Source organism: Schistocerca gregaria, unplaced genomic scaffold (assembly GCF_023897955.1).
Source record: "Schistocerca gregaria isolate iqSchGreg1 unplaced genomic scaffold, iqSchGreg1.2 ptg000459l, whole genome shotgun sequence".
In the NCBI taxonomy this organism is placed as follows: domain Eukaryota; kingdom Metazoa; phylum Arthropoda; class Insecta; order Orthoptera; family Acrididae; genus Schistocerca; species Schistocerca gregaria.
Window position 1 is genome coordinate 1,020,988 of NW_026061877.1, and position 12,037 is coordinate 1,033,024.

Genomic DNA, 12,037 nt, shown 5'->3' on the forward strand with positions numbered 1-12,037 from the left:
CTACCTCACAAACTCGGGACAAGTCTATCTATCCCCGCTATGGAAGAAATCTATCTAACCCCCTCTCGGAATATGTCTATCTACCCTCCTTGCCAAAGACATCTACACCCCATCTTCGAGGAGCTCTATCCCCCCATCATGAAAGATGCCTGTTTATCTACCCGAACCCATCAGAAGATGTAAGTGTACATACCATCACTTCCCACAGAAGTCTCGTTCTTTAGAAAGTTTAGAATGAGATGTTCTAAATATTACAGATAATCCATTTACAATAATCTACAAGCACTGCACAATGAGAAGAGACTGACAACCAGAGCACTTTGAAATAGTGCACAGCCAGGAAGACAGAGGTTGCATTGCTGTTTATAATCCTCTGGTGCTTGAGATTCAGAATCCAGGATTGCCTCGAATGAGAACAGCAGGAATGAATGTCCTGCACCAGTATAGAACTTACTCTGGAACTCCACAGAAAATCACAAGGCACAATTATATCACATCATTTTCAGCAAACTACAGAAGCCTCTAATAGACATAACAACGTCGTCACCTCCTTCACCAGTGAAAGATCTTAGTAGCTATTGAGTCAAGAGTTGGTGGCCAATTAATAATTTGTTGTTCAAAGCTAACTTCAGTGTATATGGGAATACTCAGTGGACATCTTTAACCATCATATTTTACTGTCTAAGATATGTCAACTTCCCAGGCTATAAGTATAAGCAGAGCTTGGTCTTTCCCATTCCGAGTTTGTTTTGAATGGGTATCAAGGGAATCTGATCTACTGGGCATTTAGAGCAACCTGCTTTTAACAATATGATCAGGCAATAGACACAGACACAGAATTTGAAATTTCTCTGTGAAGCGGTTACCTTCATCGTCTGCAAACTTATGTTGTGTGCTGGGGTATGCGGAGGCACTAATAGCAACACAGTAAAACACAGAAGAAGCTTATAGGTTGATGTAATCAGCCAGTAAGAAGCAGTAAAATTCAAGTTTTAGTAGTCGATTATTGACTTATTATCCGGCTTTGGTGCCTCAGACATGTCCGACGACCTTAAGATTTGGCATGAAACGAAGTCTGGAAGACACGTTACACGAGAGAATTGGAAAAGTGTTCATGTGTTGTAAAAACCTAAGAAATCGTCCCGTTTTCGTCCATTGCCGTCGAATCGACGTAACGACAGATCGTCACATTGGACGCTTTTCTCTATAAAACAGTTACATTTATCGTCTGGAAACTTATGCCGCGGGCTGCGGCATGCGGAGGCACTAATAGCAACACCATAGAACACAGAAGAAGCTTCTAAGTTATTGGTTCAAATGGCTCTGAGCACTATGGGACTTAACATCTGTTGTCATCAGTCCCCTAGAGCGTAGAACTTCTTAAACCTAACTAACCTAAGGACATCAAACACAACCATGCTCGAGGCAGGATTCGAACCTGCGAGCGTAGAAGTCCAGCGGTTCCGGACTGAACCCCTGAACTTCTAGACCACCGCGGCCGGATCTAAGTTGATGTAATCGGCCAGTAAGAAGCAGTACAATTCAAGTTTTTGCTATCGATTATTGACTTATTAGCCGCCTTTGGCGCCAGGGACATGACTGACGACGTTACGATTTCGCATGAAACGAGGTCTGGGAGAAACGTTACACGAGAATATGTGAAAACTGATCATATGTAGTAAAAACTTAAGAAATCCGCCCGTTTTCGGCATCTGCTATCGAATCGACGAAATGTCAGATCACCACAATGGCCGCTTTTCTCTCTGAAACGATAGAATTTATCGTCTGCAAACTTACGTTGCGTGCTGCGGTATGCAGAAGCACTAATTGCAGCATAGCAGAACACAGAAGAAGCTTGTAAGTTGATGTAATTAACTAGTAAGAATCAGTACAATTAATGTTTAGTTATCGATTATTGACTTCTTAGCCGGCTTTGGTGCCTTGAACATCAGCTACGACCTTAAGATTTGGCATGAAGGGAGGTCTAGCAGCCACGTTGCACGGGAGAATGTGAAAAGTGTTCATATGTAGTAAAAACCCAAGAAATCCGCCCGTTTTCGTCATTTGCTATCGAATCGACTCAATGTCATATGGCCACGTTGACCGATATTCTCTCTGAAACGGTTACATTTATCGTGTGCAACGCTATGTCACGTGCTGTGGAATGCGGAGAAACTAAAAGCAGCATAGTAGAACACAGAAGACGCTTCTAAGTTAATGTAATAGGCAGTAAGAAGCAGTAAAATAATAGTTGTAGCTATCGATTATTGACTTTTTAGTCGGCTTTGATGCCTTGGACATGAGGTAGGACCTTAAGAATTTCTACGAATGGAGGATTAGCAGCCACGTTCCACTGGAGAATGTGAAAAGTGTTCATATGTACTAAAAACCTAAGCAATCCGCCCGTTTTCGTCATTTGCTATCGAATCGACTTAAAGCCAGATCGTCACATAGGCCGCTCTTCTCACAGAAACGGTTACATTGATCGTGTGCAAAGCTATGTCGCGTGCTGCGGAATGCGGAGACACTAAAAGCACCATAGTAGAACAGAGAAGAAGCTTCTAAGTTGATGTAATAGCCAGTAAGAACCAGTACAATTCAAGTTTAGTTATCGGTTTTTGACTTTTTAGCCGGCTTTGATGCCTTGTACATGAGCTAGGACCTTAAGATTTTGCATGAAGGGACGACTAGCAGCCACGTTGCACGGGAGAGTGTGACATGTGTTCTTAAATTGTAAAAACCTAAGAAATCTGCCCGTTTTCGTCATTTGCTATCGAATCGATTTAATGTCAGATCGTCACATTGGCTGCTCTTCTCTCTCAAACGGTTACATTTATCGTGTGCAAAGCTATATCGCGTGCTGCGGAATGCGGAGACGCTAAAAGCACCATAGTAGAACACAGAAGAAGATTCTAAGTTGATGTGATAGTCAGTAAGAAGCAGTACAACTCAAGTTTAGTTATCGATTTTTGACTTTTTAGTCGGCTTTGGTGCCTTGGACATGTGCTAGGCCATTAATATTTTTCATGAATCGAGGACTAGCAGCCACGTTGCACGTGAGAATGTGAAAAGTGTTCGTACGTAATAAAAACCTAAGAAATCCGCCCGTTTTCGTCATTTGCTATCGATTCGACTTAATGTCAGATCGTCACATTGGCCGCTCTTCTCTCTGAAACGCTTACATTTATCGTGTGCAAAGCTATATCGCGTGCTGCGGAATGCGGAGACGCCAAAATCACCATAGTAGAACACAGACGAAGATTCTAAGTTGATGTGATAGTCAATAAGAAGCAGTACAACTCAAGTTTAGTTATCGATTTTTGACTTTTTAGCCGGCTTTGGTGCCTTGGACATGTGCTAGGCCATTAATATTTTTCATGAATCGAGGACTAGCAGCCACGTTGCACGTGAGAATGTGAAAAGTGTTCGTACGTAATAAAAACCTAAGAAATCCGCCCGTTTTCGTCATTTTCTATCGAATCCACTTAATGTCAGATAGTCACATTGGCCGCTCTTCTCTATGAAACGGTTACATTTAACGTGTGTAAAGCTATGTCGCGTGCTGCGGAACGCGGAGACACTAAAAGTACCATAGTAGACCACAGAAGAAGCTTCTAAGTTGATGTAATAGCCAATGAGAAACAGTACAATTCATGTTTTAGTTCACGATTTTTCACTTTTTAGCCAGCTTTGCTGCCTTGGACATGAGCTAGGACCCTAAGATGTTGCATGAAGGGAGGACTATCAGCCACGTTGTACGGGAGAATGTGCAAAGAGTTCATATGTAGTAAAAACCTAAGAAATCCTTCCGTTTTCGTCATTTGCTATCGAATCGACTTAATGTCAGATGGTCACATTGGCCGCTCTTCTCTCTGAAACGGTTCCATTTATCGTGTGCAAAACTACGTCGCGTGCTGCTGCATGCGGAGACACTAAAAGCACCATAGTAGAACACAGAAGAAGCTTCTAAGTTGATGTAATAACAAGTAAGAAGCAGTACAATTCAAGTTTTCGTTATCGATTTGTGACTTTTTAGCAGGCTTTGGTACCTTGGACATTAGATAAGACCTTAATATTTTGCATGAAGGGAGGACTATCAGCCACGTTGTACGGGAGAATGTGAAGAGTGTACATATGTAGTAAAAACCTGAGAAATCTGCCCGTTTCCGTCATTTGCTATTGAATCGACTTAATGTCAGATCGTCACATTGCAGCTCTTCTCACTGAAACGGTTACATTTATCGTGTGCAAAGCGATCTCGCGTGCTGCGATATGCTCAGACACTAAAAGCGATATAGTAGAACGCAGAAGAAGCTTCTAAGTTGATGTAATAGCAAGTAAGAAGCAGTACAGTTCTAATTTTAGTTACCGGTTTTTGACTTTTTGCCGGCTTTGGTGCCTTGGACATGAGCTAGGAATATAAGATGTTGAATGAAGGGAGGACTATTAGCCACGTTGCACGGGAGAGTGTGAAAAGTGTTCGAATGTTGTAAAAACCTAAGAAATCCGCTCGTTTTCGTCATTTGCTATCGAATCGACTTAATGTCAGATCGTCACATTGGCCGCTCTTCTCTCTGAAACGGTTACATTTATCTTGTGCAAAACTATGTGGCGTGCTGCGGAATGCGCAGACACTAAAAGTGCCATAGTAGAACACAGAAGTAGCTTCTAAGTTGATGTAATAAACAGTAAGGAGCATAACAATTCAAGTTTTAGCTATTGATTTTTGACTTTTTAGACGGCTTCGGTGACTTGGGCATGCGCTAGGAGCTGAAGAGTTTGCATGAAGGGAGGACTAGCAGCCACGTTGCACGGGAGAATGTGAAAAGTGTTCATATGTAGTAAAAACCTAAGAAATTCGTAGGTTTTCGTCATTTGCTATCGAATCGACTTAATGTCAGATCGTCACATTCGGCGCTCTTCTCTCTGAAACGGTTACATTTATGGTGTGCAAACCTATGTCGCGTGCTGCGATATGCGGAGACACTAAAAGCACCATAGTAGAAGACAGAAAATGCTTCTAAGTTGATATAATAGCCAGTAAGAAGCAAAAGAACTCAAATTTAGTTATCGATTTTTGAATTTTTAGCCGGCTTTGGTGCCTTGGACATGATGTAGGACGTTAGGAATTTGTATGAAGGGAGGACTAGCAGCCACGTTGCACGGGAGAATGTGAAAAGTGTTCATATGTAGTAAAAACCTGAGAAAATCGTCCGTTTTCGTCATTTGCTATCAAATTGACTTAATGTCAGATCGTCACATTCGCCGCTCTTCTCTCTGAAACGGTAACATTGATCGAGTGCAAAGCTATGTCGCGTGCTGCGGAATGCGGAGACACTAAAAGCACCATAGTAGAACAGAGAAGAAGCTTCTAAGTTGATGTAATAGCCAGTAAGAACCAGCACAATTCAAGTTTAGTTATCGGTTTTTGACTTTTTAGCCGGCTTTGATGCCTTGTACATGAGCTAGGACCTTAAGATTTTGCATGAAGGGAGGACTTGCAGCCACGTTGCACGGGAGAGTGTGACATGTGTTCTTATATTGTAAAAACCTAAGAAATCTGCCCGTTTTCGTCATTTGCTATCGAATCGATTTAATGTCAGAACGTCACATTGGCTGCTCTTCTCTGTCAAACGGTTACATTTATCGTGTGCAAAGCTATATCGCGTGCTGCGGAATGCGGAGACGCTAAAAGCACCATAGTAGAACACAGAAGAAGATTCTAAGTTGATGTGATAGTCAGTAAGAAGCAGTACAACTCAAGTTTAGTTATCGATTTTTGACTTTTTAGCCGGCTTTGATGCCTTGGACATGTGCTAGGTAATTTATATTTTTCATGAATCGAGGACTAGCAGCCACGTTGCACGTGAGAATGTGAAAAGTGTTCGTACGTAATAAAAACCTAAGAAATCCGCCCGTTTTCATCATTTGCTATCGAATCCACTTAATGTCAGATAGTCACATTGGCCGCTCATCTCTATAAAACGGTTACATTTAACGTGTGTAAAGCTATGTCGCGTGCTGCGGAACGCGGAGACACTAAAAGTACCATAGTAGACCACAGAAGAAGCTTCTAAGTTGATGTAATAGCCAATAAGAAGCAGTACAATTCATGTTTTAGTTCACGATTTTTCACTTTTTAGCCAGCTTTGGTGCCTTGGACATGAGCTAGGACCTTAAGATGTTGCATGAAGGGAGGACTATCAGCCACGTTGTCCGGGAGAATGTGAAAAGAGTTCATATGTAAGAAATCCTTCCGTTTTCGTCATTTGCTATCGAATCGACTTAATGTCAGATGGTCACATTGGCCGCTCTTCTCTCTGAAACGGTTCCATTTATCGTGTGCAAAACTACGTCGCGTGCTGCTGCATGCGGAGACACTAAAAGCACCATAGTAGAACACAGAAGAAGCTTCTAAGTTGATGTAATAACAAGTAAGAAGCAGTACAATTCAAGTTTTCGTTATCGATTTGTGACTTTTTAGCAGGCTTTGGTACCTTGGACATTAGATAAGACCTTAAGATTTTGCATGAAGGGAGGACTATCAGCCACGTTGTACGGGAGAATGTGAAGAGTGTACATATGTAGTAAAAACCTGAGAAATCTGCCCGTTTCCGTCATTTGCTATTGAATCGACTTAATGTCAGATCGTCACATTGCAGCTCTTCTCACTGAAACGGTTACATTTATCGTGTGCAAAGCGATCTCGCGTGCTGCGATATGCTCAGACACTAAAAGCGATATAGTAGAACGCAGAAGAAGCTTCTAAGTTGATGTAATAGCAAGTAAGAAGCAGTACAGTTCTAATTTTAGTTACCGGTTTTTGACTTTTTGCCGGCTTTGGTGCCTTGGACATGAGCTAGGAATATAAGATGTTGAATGAAGGGAGGACTATTAGCCACGTTGCACGGGAGAGTGTGAAAAGTGTTCGAATGTTGTAAAAACCTAAGAAATCCGCTCGTTTTCGTCATTTGCTATCGAATCGACTTAATGTCAGATCGTCACATTGGCCGCTCTTCTCTCTGAAACGGTTACATTTATCTTGTGCAAAACTATGTGGCGTGCTGCGGAATGCGCAGACACTAAAAGTGCCATAGTAGAACACAGAAGTAGCTTCTAAGTTGATGTAATAAACAGTAAGGAGCATAACAATTCAAGTTTTAGCTATTGATTTTTGACTTTTTAGACGGCTTCGGTGACTTGGGCATGCGCTAGGAGCTGAAGAGTTTGCATGAAGGGAGGACTAGCAGCCACGTTGCACGGGAGAATGTGAAAAGTGTTCATATGTAGCAACAACTTAATAAATCTGCCCGTTTTCGGCATTTGCAATCGAATCGACTTAATGTCAGATCGTCACATTAGCCGCTCTTCTCTATGAAACGGTTACATTTAACGTGTGCAAAGCAATGTTGCGTGCTGCGGAATGCGGGGACACTAAAAGTACCATAGTAGACCACAGAAGAAGTTTCTAAGTTGATGTAATAGCCAGTAAGAAGCACTACAATTCAAGTTTAGTTATAGATTTTTGACTTTTTAGCAGGCTTTGGTGCCTTGGACATGAGCTAGGAAATTAAGATTTTTTATGAATGGAGGACTAGCAGCCACGTTGCACGGGAGAATGTGAAAAGTGTTCGTATGTAGTAAAAACCAAGGAATCCGCCCGATTTTGTCATCTGCTATCGAATCGACTTAATGTCAGATGGTCACATTGGCCGTTCTTCTCTCTGAAACGGTTACATTTATCGTGTGCCAAGCTATGTCGCGTGCTGGGGAATGCGGAGAAACCAAAGGCACCATAGTAGAACACAGAAGAAGCTTCTACGTTCATGTAATAGGCAGTAAGAAGCAGTAAAATAATAGTTTTAGCTATCGATTATTGACTTTTTAGCCGGCTTTGCTGCCTTGGACACGAGCTTTGACCTTAAAATTCTTCATTGAGGGAGGACTAGCCGCCACTTTGCACGGGAGAATCTGATATGCGTTCATATGTAGTAAAAACCTAAAAAATCCGCCTGTTTTCGTCATTTGCTATCGAATCGACTTAATGTCAGATCGTCACTTTGGCCGCTCTTCTCTCTGAAACGGTTACATTTAACGTGTGCAAAGTTATGTCCCGTGCTGCGGAATGCGGAGACACTAGAAGCATCATAGTAGACTACAGACGACGCTTCTAAGTTGATGTAATAGCCAATAAGAAGCAGTAAAATAATAGTTTTAGCTAGCGATTATTGACTTTTTAGCCGGCTTTTCTGCCTTGGACATGAGCTAGGACCTGAAGATTTTGAATGAAGGGAGGACTAGAAGCCACGTTGCACGGGAGAATGTGAACAGTGTTCTTATGTTTTAAAAACCTAAGAAATCCGCCCGTTTTCGTCATTTCGTATCGAATCGACTTAATATCCGATCGTAACATTGGCCGCTCTTCTCACTGAAACGGTTACATTTATCGTGTACAAAGCTATGTCGCCTGCTGCGGATGCGCAGACACTAAAATCCCCATAAAAGAAAACAGAAGAAGTTTCTAATTTGATGTAATAGCCAGTAAGAAGCAGTACAATTCAAATTTAGTTATCGATTTTTTCCTTTTGAGCCGGCTTTGGTGCCTTGGACATGAGCTAGGACCTTAAGTATAGCATGAAGGGAAGCGTAGCTGCCACGTTGCACGGGAGAATGTGAAAAGTGTTCATATGTAGTAAAAACCTAAGAAATCGGTCTGTTTTCGTCATTTGCTATCGATTCGACTTAATGTCAGATCGTCACATTGGCCGCTCTTCTCTCTGAAACGTTTACATTTATCGTGTGCAAAGCTATGTTGCGTGCTGCGATATGCGGGGACACTAAAAGCACCATAGTAGAACACAGAAGAAGATTATAAGTTGATGTAATAGCCATTAAGAAGCATTACAACTCAAGTTTAGTTATCGATTTTTGACTTTTTAGCCGGCTTTGGTGCCTTCGAAATGAGCTAGGACCTTAAGATGTTGCATGCAGGGAGGACTAGCAGCCACGTTGCACGGGAGAATGTGAAAAGTGCTCATATGTAGTAAAAACCTAAGAAATCGGCTTGTTTTCCTCATTTGCTATCGAATCGACTCAATGTCAGATGGTCACGTCGATGGCTCTTCTCTCTGAAACGGTTACATTTATCGTGTGTAAAGCTATGTCGCGTGCTGCGGAATGCGGAGAAACTAAAAGCACCATAGTTGAACCCAGAAGAAGCTTCTAAGTTGATGTAACAGCCAGTAAGGAGCAGTAAAATAATAGTTTTAGCTATCGATTATTTACTTTTTAGCCGGCTTTGGTGCCTTGGACATGATCTAGGACCTCAAGAATTTCTATTAATGGAGGACTAGCACCCACGTTGCACGGGAGAATGTGAAAAGTGTTCATATGTAGTAAAAACCTAAGAAATCGGCCCGTTTTCGTCATTTGCTATCAATTCGACTTAATGTCAGATCGGCACATAGGCCGCTCTTCTCTCTGAAACAGTTACGTTTATCGTGTGCAAAGCTTTGTTGCATGCTGCCACATTCGGAGACACTAAAGGCAACATGGTAGAACACAGAAGAAGCTGCTAAGTTGATGTAATAGCCAGTAAGGAGCAGTAAAATAATAGTTTAACTATCGATTTTTGACTTTTTAGCCAGTTTGGTGCGTTGGACATGACCTAGGACATTAAGATTTTTCATGAATTGAGGACTAGCAGCCACGTTGCAGTGGAGAATGTGCAAATTGTTCGTATGTAGTAAAAACCTGTGAAATCCGCCAGTTTTCGTCATTTGCTATTGAATCGACTTCATTTCAGATCGTCACATTGGCCGCTCTTCTCTCTGAAACGATTACATTTATCGTGTGCAAAGCTATGTTTCGTGCTGCGGAATGCGGAGACGGAAAATGCACCGTAGTAGAACACAGAAGAAGCTTCTAAGTTGATGTAATAGCAAGTAAGAAACAGTACAATTTAAGTTTTAGTTATCGATTTTTGACTTTTTAGCCAGATTTGGTGCCTTGGATATGAGCTAGAACCTTAAGAATTTGTATGAAGGGAGGACTAGCAGCCACGTTGCACGGGAGAACGTGAAAACTGTTCTTATGTACTTAAAAACCTAAGATATCCGCCGGTTTTCGTCATTTGCTATCGATTCGACTTTATGTTTGATCGTCTCAATGGCCGCTCTTCTCTCTGAAACGGTTACATTTACCGTTTGCAAAGCTATGTCGCGTGCTGCGGAATGCTGAGACACTAAAACCCCTACAGTAGAACACAGAAGAAGCTTCGAAGTTGATGTACTAGGAAGTAAGAAGCAGTACAATTCATGTTTTAGTTATAGGTTTTTTGACTTTTTAGCCGGCTTTGGTGCCTTCTACATGAGCTAGGACCTTAAGATGTTGCATGAAGGTATGACTATCAGCCACGTTGTACGGGAGAATGTGAAAAGTGCTCATATATAGTAAAAACCAAAGAAATCCGTCCGTTTTCGTCATTTGCTACCGAATTGACTTCATGTCTGTTGGTCACATTAGCCGCTCTTCTCTCTCAAAGGGTTACATTTGTCGTGTGCAAAGCTATGTCGCGTGCCGCGGAATGCGGAGACGCTGAAAGCACCATAGTAGAACACAGAAGAAGCTTCTAAGTTGATGTAATTGCAAGTAAGTAGCGTACAATTAAAGTTTTAATTATCGATTTTTGACTTTTTGCCGGCTATGGTGCCTTGGACATGATCTAAAACCTTAAGATGTTGCATGAGGGGAAGACTATCAGCCACGTTGTACGGGAGAATTTGAAAAGTGTTCATATGTAATAAAAACCTAAGAGATACGCCCGGTTTCGTCATTTGCTATCTAATCGACTTAATGTCAGATCGTCACATTGGGAGCTCTTTTCTCTGAAACGTTCATTTATCGTGAGCTAAGCTATGTCGCGTGCTGCGATATGCGGAGACACTAAACGCACCTTAGTAGAACACAGAAGAAGCATCTAAGTTGGTGGAATAGCCAGTAAGAAGAATTACAATTCAAGCTTTAGTTATCGATTTTTGACTGTTTACCCGGCTTTGGTGCCTTGGACATTAGCTAGGACCTTAAGATTTTGCATGAAGGGAGGTCTAGCCGCCACGTTGCACGGGGGAATGTGAAAGATGTTCATATGTAGTAAAAACCTGAGAAACTCGCCAGTTTTCGTCATTTGCTATCGAATCGTCACATTGGACGCTCTTCTCTCTGATACGGTTACATTTATCGTGTGCAAAGCTATGTCACGTGCTGCGGAATGCGGAGACACTAAAAGCCCCATAGTAGAACACAGAAGAAGCTTCTAAGTTGATGTAATAGCCAGTAAGAAGCAGTACAATTCAAGTTTAGTTATCGATTTTTGACTTTTTAGACGGCCTTGGTGCCTTGGCCATGAGCTAGGAAATTAAGATTTTACATGAATGGAGGACTAGCAGCCACGTTGCACGGGAGAATGTGAAGAGTGTTCATATGTAGTAAAAACCTGAGAAATCCGCCCGTTTGCGTCATTTGATTTTGAATCGACTTAATGTCATATCGTCACATTGGCTGCTCTTCTCACTGAAACGGTTACATTTATCGTGTGCAAGGCTATGTTGCGTGCTGCGGAATGCTGAGACACTAAAAGCCCTATAGTAGAACGCAGAAGAAGATTCTAAATTGATGTACTAGCCAGTAAGAAGCAGTAGAATTCAAGTTTAGTTATCGGTTTTTATCCTTTGAGCCGGCTTTGGTGCCTTGGACATGAGTTAGGACATTAAGATCTTTTATGAATGGAGGACTAGCAGCCACGTTGCACGGGAGAATGTAAAAAGTGTTCATATATAGTAAAAATGTGAGAAATCCGCCCGTTTTCGTCATTTGCTACCGAATCGACTTAATGCCAGATAGTCACATTGGCTGCTCTTCTCACTGAAATGGTTACATTTACCTTGTGCAAAGCTATGTCGCGTGCTGCGGTATGCTGGGACACTAAAAGCACCATAGTAGAACACAGAAGAAGCTTCTAAGTTGATGTAATAGCAAG